Here is a 10,357-nt window from a genome sequence, read left to right on the forward strand (position 1 = left end):
TAGAGTGTAAATTGTTTCAGAAAAGGCAATCATCCTTTTGGGGAGAGGGAGTCTCTTATATCTCATTAGTGCTGATCAGATAATTCCAGAGGAATTGGCTAAGATTACATGCCTTGAAGAGTTTGAAACTGCAATCAGGTTAAGTATTAAGTCAGTTTGATGACACTGGCTTAGCGCAAGTGACTCCAACTTAGGCTTAGTTTCTCTTTTTCAACTATTTCCCCTTTTGATCAGACTCTCAGACTAGCTTAGGAATGTTATTAAAATTTATGTCACTGTGCTATTTCCAGCTCTGCAGTTATTGCATATAATTGATAGTTTTGTATATATGTGCTTTGTGGTTTTGTTTGTTTGTATTTTGCTAAATCTCTGGGGTACTCGGAGATTACAACTTCAGGCTGACAATTTTTTAGCCAGTTATTTTCTGCATTCCTTTTTGGCATTCCTTTCTTTAAGAATTGATTCACTTGGTGGTGAGCAGGTGTGAAAATAAAGTTAAAGCTTTAGGAGAATTCAGAACACCATGGGGTCTACTATGATTATTATAAGCAGGCTATTTTTCAATATCTGGACAGCATTTGGAGTTATGATTCCCAAAGCCCAAATAATTTACAATCAAATGAAAGAAAAAGCAAGAAGAACAAGCCACATTTTAAAGCCAAGTGGCATGCTTAGTAATTTTATGTATCTGAGTTTTAATTTGCCGAGAAACATTAATCCAGGTGTAACAAATGTTGTTGGCAAAGGCATGCACATCTCCCTGCTCCACTAGAAGATAATTAAGCAGTATTCCATCAAGAACGATGTCCAGGAAATCTGAGGTTTTGTCTTGGGACACTTTTGTTTTAGAAGCAGATGCTGAAATACTTTCAAGGGAAAATTAAAGAGAGATTTGAAATAACAGAATTTTTTATATTCACTTCTAATCAGGGAAATATGGACCTGCCAAAGGAAGTAAATCTCAATTCATAAACATTCCCTGGTAGGCCTTTTCAACTTGATGATGCAAAGGCAATGGATTAGACTAATAAGTTTTCTCAGTCTATCTGTGAAAAGATAGAGCTGCAGTTAGATAACTTAAGAAGTATTGCCCAGTAATGTATCAGCTATAGAGGCATTCATAGGCACAAGGAGAATGATAACCACGAGAGAAAAAAGTTAATATTGTTGGAGTTAATGCTGTAAATGAGCAGGAACCTATGAGGCCTTCCCAGGACAGAACTTTCTCCCATATCCTCTACCTTAGTTCCTCTCTAGTACTTATAAAATAGTATCTGATTCACATTTCCTGAGTTGATTTACAAATGTGAAAAAAAAAAAAAAATGACTAAATGGTAGATGTTAACTACTTAATGAGGCACATAGCCCTCAGGCCTCCTGGTGCCTAAGAACTGAAATAGTAACCCCCTTTCACTACACTTTTACCTTAGCATCAGCCAATCAGAGAATTGTGTTCAAACTGATTGCATACCCTCTCACTAATCTGGGTTTAAAAATGCCTTGCTGAAACCCTTGAGGAAATTTGGGGGTTTGGGGGCAATGAGCCACCCGTCTCCTTGCATGGCCCTGAAATAAACATTTCTCTGCTCCAAACTCAACATTTCCACTTTCTTGTACTCACTGTGTGTTGGAACACAAGGTTGTCCTAATAATTTGGGTGAGCCAACCAGAAGTTCATGCCCATGTCAATTTGAACCTAGCCAGGGGTGTCCATTTCTTTTAGCCCCCAGTAGCTTCTGGATTTCCTTTTGCTCCAGAAATCTTAGAGTTCATTTAACTGCAGGGATCTCAGAGGGACTGTTCCTGACAGGTGTCAGTTGCCCATGGCTTGAGGCTGCTTGGAGCCAAGAAATGTCAGGAGCTATGTTCCACATTGTCTTTGAGGGTGAATAGCCTAAATAGGCATAAGCTGGGAATTTTCTCCATACAATCTGAACTCCTTCCCTTGTGGGAAGTGAGGCACTCAGTCTGCTTTTTTCAAGAGGTAGGCCAGCCTGTTTGGAGGCCTCTGTCTGTGAAGAGAAGTGGAATTTTAAAATACACCCCCTCTGATTTTTTGTCTCTGCAACTGTAACTTATTTGTTATTTTATGTCTTTGTATCATCTTAGGGTGAGCCACTCATGGTTCATTCTCTTTCAGGAGCCAGGCCTCTCTCAAGACCTCCATGTGGGAATTGAAGTAGAATTATAGACTACACATCATGTGATCCTTTGTTTGTGGGACTTTATGTTTGTTGTTTGTATGTAGGTTTGAATTGGCCAGTTGTGACATCTTCAGTGAATAATATAGCTTGCATAGGACAACACCAGGATATCCTTCTCTATGGTGTTTTTTTTTTTGTTTTTTTTTTTTTTCACCTGCAGTAGAGCATTGATTGGAATTTTCCCTTTTGGGCTAGACTTGCTCTTTCATTCAGCTTCATTTCTGATGGGGTTCATTTCATATCTGGGGTTGTCCCCTTCTGGACTGACCAGGCATTCATTGGCAATCTTCCTTTAGGGGGCTAGGGGAACTATACACCTGAAAGACTGATTTGAATTGTTGTTTGCTTGATATTTGATAAAACTGGTCATGAATAATTAAGTATAGATGATCAGAGCTCTGTTCCTTCTTATAGTCCCTGGTGTGATTTGAAAAACTGGGTGTGCTCCCTGAGCTCTGGAGAGCAGTGGGCCTCTATTGGATATGATATTATACCAAAAAGGAGTGTCTTGCAATTGCTTTTATCTTCAGTGTATGTATGTGTACGTGAATGAGTGTCTTGGTGCTTGAGTTCAAATCCCTTTCTCTGTTTTTGGTTTTACTGAAAGTAGGAAATGCCAATGTGAGTGTATGATATATATTATTATTTATTACTCTTTTCTGTTTGTTTAAACTGAAGTGGACATTTAGGGACTGGAAAAAGAAAAAAAGTACCTCAAAATAGTTCAAGATGGCTGGGTTTTGTATAAGCAGTTAGAGGAAGAATTTGCCCTTCTCTTGCTGTGCCTTTGAAATATAAATAACCTACCTGGGAGGTTATTTAATCAGACTGCATTAAAAATAAAAGAGAAAAAAGAAGGAGACAATACTCAATATTAAGTTAACACCCGGTATTAAGGTTAGTTTATGTTTGTTAATTGAATTAATATAGATATGTCTTTAGAGTCATCAATATTAAGTATAATACTTTTACTGCACTTAAGTTTAATTGATGTTAAATAAAATCTTGTTATACCTGTTGCAAATTCTGCAACAAGAAAAAGAGATTGGTAATAGATGGGGCTCTAGGCTGAAAACAGCTGGGACTGATCAAGCTGAGTAAATTGAAACTTTTCTCATTTAACACTTCAAATAGAAAGCTAATGGTAGGAGCTGGAGTAGAAAAATTGGATGACCCCATATGAGGTCAATGAGACTTCCCCAACTACATGTGCACAGAAAGACTCCTTGGGAGTCAAAAAGGGAGGGGGAGGAGTTCTCTTCATAGGACGGTAGAAATGAATCCAACTATTATCCCTGAGAATGTGGGTTGGTTCCCTGGCCTTGCTCAGTGGGTCAGGGATCCAGCATTGCCATCAGCTATGGTGTAGATCACAGACACAGCTTGGGTCCTGCTGGTGTAGGCTGGCAGGTGCAGCTCCAATTCAACCCCTAGCCTGAGAACTTCCATATGCAGCAGCAAGTGTGGCCCTGAAAAGAAAAAAAAAAGAAAAAAAAGAACGGGACACCAAACAGTAATAAGTTTTGCTAACCCCCTATTATCCTCCATGCTGAAATACATCTCAGCTAAAAGAGGCACATCCACAAAATTCTCTGACCTCCAACTAACTTTGAAGGTCTTCAGTGGGCTCCTAAAATACCTCAGAAAAATATTAAACTTAATGGGATTATTTGGCAGAGTAAATTACAGGAGAAAAATTGTCAAATAAAAGGTAACAGAATCTGTAAAGATTTTGGTACATGTAGATTATTATACATGGTTCATTTCACTTCTATGAAAAAAAAACTTCTCATTGTCAGAATTTTGTCATGTTGATATTCTTTTATCATGGTAATAGTCTATTCCTAAATCAGGGAACTTAAATTATGTATATGATAGCTATAAAAGAAACAATCTAGACTATGGGAAATCTAAGATATCCCATTGATTTTTCCCAGCTCCCTAGCAAACCTTAGTTTTCTTTAATGAGTCAAAAATCTTGGGCTGTGTGGATGAAACATCCACATGCACACAAAAAAAGTTGTTAAAATATAATTTCTACATGGGGTATATTTTCTACAAACTCTATGGGTCAAGGCTACCACTTCATTGGAAAAGTCATAAAAACCTTGAAAAAAAACTTTACAAACTTTTTGAAATTACCACTGTCACAATCATCCTCGATTACCAGGCAAGGTCAACAGAACTAATAGCCTAAACTCAAAAAGAATGAAAATTAATTGCATGGAATTAAATGAACTACTAAATACCATTATAATTTTTATGACTTTTTGTCTAACATATTACTGGCTTTTAATCTTTATTTTTCTGGTATAGAAAAGCCCTTCTCCCCAAGCTACATATAGTAACAACAATTTGGTAATTTACCCCTGTAGTTAAAATTAAAACATTTTTCTTTTCTTTTTGGATAGTCCCTCCATAAATTAGAGACCACTGGGTTTTGAGAAGTCTTATCAGGTAAATACAAGTCTGCCTCCTGACATATACAGGAATTTCAAAATATTTTGGGGAACTCTATAAAGAAAAAAATCCACCTAGGGAAAAAGTGATAGCAGGACTTTGGCATGAATTTTGTAGCCTTAAGAAGTCTTCTGGGAATTTATTCTGAGACCCCTACTAAGGAAGTACACCAGAGTCAAAGTGAAAAAATAAAACAAACAAACAAACAAAAAAGTTTATGTCAATGGATCAGACATTTTGAAAACAGGTTTTATTGCCTGCATTTGGTAAAATTAGGGTAATTTTTTAAAAACATTATGTTTCACTAAATATTAAATTACAGTTTTGTTAATTGAAGGCTATATTTACTGACATTACTCAAATTGTTCTTTTCTGTTATTTTTGTTATTTTCTGTTAAACTTTAATTGAATTATAACAGGTACTTTTTTGTTGTTTATGAAACTTAACTCAATAGTCAATCTTTGGATGATGACAAGATTCTCCATGATCTATAACCAGGATATTAACACCAGGTTATAGTCATTTAAGTCTAAATTGAAATGTCCAAAAGATGACTAACCAGTTAACACTAGGAAAATGGGCTAAATGCCTTATGGTCAGTGCCATATATAATTTATCTTAAAGGTAAGAACTGATGTAGAAAAGACTATGCTACATAACCTGGGGTTATTCTGGATGGCATGTAATGAAAATATTTGAAATAAATTCTTACTTATGATTGTACTACTATCTGCTGGTTATATTATTTGTATTGCATTTTTACATTATTATTTCTCACATCACTAAATGTGTGATTGAGAAAATAATATGTAGTTTCCTTGTGAGATTGATAATTGTAATAGTGTACCTCTAGATATGAGAAGAAGCCACAAGAGGAAATATTTTCCTGAACTATAAGAGGCTTGTATGACAGGTAATCCAGAGACATTTGGCTACTATTAATATGGCCTAGTCCAGTAATAGCACACTGAGTGGCCAATCAGTGGAGTCTTTGCCATAACTGGGAATAAATATAAAATGCACCCCCAATAATAATCAAATGTATGACTATGAAGGGGCCCTGCCAACTGGAATTGGGACTTGTCATATGACTCTAGAAGGATTAAATCATGGGCACTGTAGCTGCTGACTTACAACATCCCCTGAAATTATTTCAGGGTCAAGATCAGAAATGAGGCACTCTATGTTCTGGGAAAACCTAGCAGAAAAGTCCTCCAGGTAGTTATATATTTCCAGGTAAGGATTTTCATAAGCTCAAAATCTTGCATCCTGTCTTCATAAAAAAAATAAAACTCTAAAATTATTAATGGTGATATCTACTTTGGCCATTGAGAAGATAAATACATTTGGAAGTAAAAATTGAGTAGCTGTGTCAGACTCAGATACCACCAGTCATTCTGAGGAGGGTTGGGTCAGGATGTTCCCTATGGGCTGAAGAAATATATCTTAGTTTAACATTCAAGCATGGGGGCAAGATTCCCTGATATAGACCATTATGTACACTTTAAGCTATAGGCAACATCTCTTTAGTGATTAACTTGTAACAAAAGAAACAATACAAATGATTAAAGCAAAAGTAACAAATCTAATATGGAATCAGATTTGTTATTCCCTATTACAATGCCACTTTTGTTGAGGTGGCAGTTAATAGAGATATCTGTCAGTTTGAAAGCTTACCTCATGAGCAATAGCCTGGGAGAAAGGCATAATGATGTAATTCTAGGCCAATTGCTGTTTTTTTTTTTTTTTTTTTTTTTAAAGAAGAAGAAGAAGATAAGAAGGAAGGATTTTCTGTTTAGTCTAAGTAGGAAGTCTTAATCTGGGAACTTGGGCACAAGCAGTTTACAATGATGTCAGATAGTTATCTTCCTTATCTATATGATTTGGATTTCCCCAGTTAGCATGGGTTTCTAGAGTCTGAAGAAGATTTTTATTTTTTTTATTTTATTTTTTGTCTTTTTGGTGTTTCTGGGGCCGCTACCACGGCATATGGAGGTTCCCAGGCCAGGGGTCTAAACAGAGCTGTAGCCACCAGCCTATGCCAGAGCCACAGCAACGCAGGATCCAAGCCGCATCTGCAACCTACACCACAGCTCATGGCAATGCTGGATTGTTAACCCTCTGAGCAAGGGCAGGGATCGAACCCGCAACCTCATGGTTCCTAGTCAGATTCGTTAACCACTGCACCACGATGGGAACTCCAGAAGAAGATTTTTTTAAATTAGAATTATAGACCCAAGATTTAGTTCCTAAAGTTTGCCAACTGGTTAGTGATAAAAACCTGGCATAATCTGAATCAACAAGATTCAAGAGCAGTCTTTTCCAAATCAGAAGTGTAAGAGAAAATGAGAAATGTTAGTTTGGAGAGTTGTAGTCAGATATTTGGGGAAACTAGAATTCAGGATCTAGTCTAGTTATAGGTATAAAACAAACATCAAGAAAATTAACAGGACTGGAATCTAATGTCTACAAGTTAGATTCCAAATTATGTAACATTATATCATTTATTTAATGTAATTCTAAATTAGCAAAATGATGTGATGATCATTTTTCCCTTTACTTTTACTCCCACTTTTTTATACAAAAATAATTACAGTAAAACTATTTTTTACATTAAAATTATTATTTATATAAATTCATCAAGAATAATGATTGTCCATATGAGGTCTTTTCAAAATTGCTTTCCTGGAACCTTGTAATAAAAGTAGTAGTTTGATTATTCCAATGACTTTTATTGGCTATGTAAAGTCTAACTTAGTTACTCAAAGCTGTCTGGTCATGTCTGAGTCTATATACATAGCATTCCAGTCAAAAACTTGATAATATAGCCAATTATTGTAATTGTGTACTATTAAGAAAGAACAGATTCTTATCGATCTTATGCAAAGAGCTACTTATATTTACATGCAAAGAATACTCAAGAATTTCTAATTTCTGAGGGGTCAGGTTGGGAGAAAAATTACCTTTGTTTAAAAAGATATACTTTACCAAATTTTTGTCCACAGATGTCTTAGAAGAAGTTTTCTTCAATTTCAAAAATAATCTTTAAGGAAGCATCAATGTTGCAAACAAAACATTCTAAAAATATTGGGACCATCCTCCTAGTTCATTCGGTCCCAAGTAATTAATACTTTCTTAGCTTGAGTCCAGTTTTACCATTAGTCTTTTCAAGAATCTACTTGAAGATAGAGGAGTTTTGCAAGGCAACTTTTCAAAAGCATGTGAGTAAAAAAAGAATTCTTTGCTAATGACAAAATGTCCATTGCTAAAGATCTGATGAGTTTTATTTGATAATAAAATGCATTTCTGTTATATGCAACATTTTAAGATTATAATTTTGTTTATGGCTGAAAACATTATACCAGGACATACTTAAAAAATTCCATATAATTTATGGACTACATAAGTTACATCTATACAAACACACCATTATGAATGCTAGTATTGAGGTAGGAGGTAGATGGGCCCCTGGGCTGAGAACAGCTGAAACTTATCTAGCTAATTAAGTTAGAGTTTTTTTCATTTGACACATCAAGGAGAAAATTAATGGATGGAGCTCTGCTGGAGTAAAAAGACACAATGACTGAATCTATAACTCCTGTGGTCAAGGAGACCTCCTGACTATGCATGCACAGGAAGGTTCCTCAGATGTCAAAATGGGAGGGGCCACCAGACCACAAAAATTTTTACTAGCCTCCCAAGCTATAATCCATTTAGACTAAAAAGATGCACATGTATATCAGGAAAGGTCCTAGGTCAAATCAGGTTTTGGTGGGGGGGAAGCTACATAATTGGCTAGAGGAAAACAAAAACCCAGAAAAACTGCCCCTATATAAGTGATTTAAATCACACCTTTGATATGCACCCCACTAACATGCATGTCCACGCTACTTTCTGAGTGTGCTGTGTTGCTTTTAACCTGCTCCTCTGCATGCTCTCCCACAAGTGCTATTCTTATAATAATTCTCTGTCTGTCTTATTGTTCTGTCTCTTTGTTTATTTCTTGTTACAGTGTAGATAACATCTAGGGTCTTTGCTTCCAGCCACTTGCCCCAGAGTATCTATCTAGCAAAAAGGATTCCTGGTTTTTATACAGGCTTCCCAGTTTCAATTCTTTAGCATGGAATTAAGATCTTGCTTCAATCCACCACTCACTGCCATCTTCCTGAGATTAATAATACTTATGCAGAAGTTCCCAGACCAGGGATCCAACACATACCACAGCAGTGACCACAAGCTGCTGCAGTGACAATGATGGATACTCACCCACTTCAGCACAAGCTAAATCCCAATAATCTTCTTATTCAACAACTTTTCTAATGCAATTTAGCATACCAAATAAGTGTAATTAAACAACATCTCTATTTTGTATGGTGAGAGAAAAAATATTTTGAGATTTTACAGGATCTTATGGAAAACTCTAAATTTATTCAAGATCAAAAATATCTATTTAGTATTTGATATTGGGAATTTTGCAAAAAAAATTTAATATTCTTAAAACACTTGGTCAAATAGAATTATAGGTCACTGTAAAAAAAATCTGTTAAACCATTATGACAATTAAAGATTTTGAAGGCAAATACAGAATGCTAAATATTTGGGGTTTTCAAACAATTTCTCTATTTTATACAGAAGACTCAGTTGTCTTAAGTGATCAAAACTTCATGAAGATGATAGAGGAAATTAATTTCAAGTAACTTCTTTGTTTTTTATGCAGGTTACTTAAAAACAAAGAAAAAATCTTGGTTTATAATTTCTTTTTTTCATTTTTTTAATTGTTCAGAAAGAGAAAGACAAATACCATATGATATCACTTATATCTGGAATCTAATATAGGGCACAAATGAATCTTTCCACAGAAAAGAAAATCATGGACTTGGAGAACAGACTTGTGGTTGCCAAGGGGGAGGGGGCGGGGGTGGGATGGATTGGGAGCTTGGGGTAAATAGATGCAAACTATTGCCTTTGGTTTGAATTTCGTATTAATGAATGATAAAAAATGTTATATCAAGACCAGCAATAAATCCCTGTTTCTTGATTCCCTATGTTAGTCACTACTTGAAAAGGATGAGTATGGAATGGGCATCCCTGCTCTGTCACGAGACATGTTTTACCAATTTTCTTGCTTGATCATCCACCCATAGCCCCTCCTCATGTGATCACATCAAAAGAGTAAAATAAAAGCCATGTGGTTTCTTGAGGTGGGGCTCTTGGTGGTTCCAGAGACCTTGAGTCCCCTGGTTCTCACCTTTACTGTTTCTGTGTCTTGTTTTATTTTATGTTAACTTTTTTCCTTAAGTTCCACAGCACCCGTTCTTCACCCCATCCTGCTGAGCTGGTCTCGGCAAGTGGCGCCCAATGTGGGGCGGGCAAACAGGCAGGTATGAAGAACGAAGGACCATGACTAGAGCGAGAATTTTTATTCATGGTAAGTGCTGTGGGGCCCTGAGAAGAAGGGAGGAATTTTGCATGGCCACACTAAAGAAATCCTGTGGATGCATTCCCTCTCTCAGGTATTTATGGGGTAAAATGGGAAATAAGGTAATTGCAGGAAACTATAGTCCTTACATTTGTTTGTTAGGACAACTCCTTAAAAAAGGGGGGTGCAAAAATAAATGAAAGTAAGCTTTTGGAACTTTTTCAGACTATTGAGAAACATTGTGATTGGTTTCTTACATTAGAAATGTTAGAT

The sequence above is a fragment of the Sus scrofa genome, chromosome 2 (assembly GCF_000003025.6).
Source record: "Sus scrofa isolate TJ Tabasco breed Duroc chromosome 2, Sscrofa11.1, whole genome shotgun sequence".
Lineage (NCBI taxonomy): Eukaryota > Metazoa > Chordata > Mammalia > Artiodactyla > Suidae > Sus > Sus scrofa.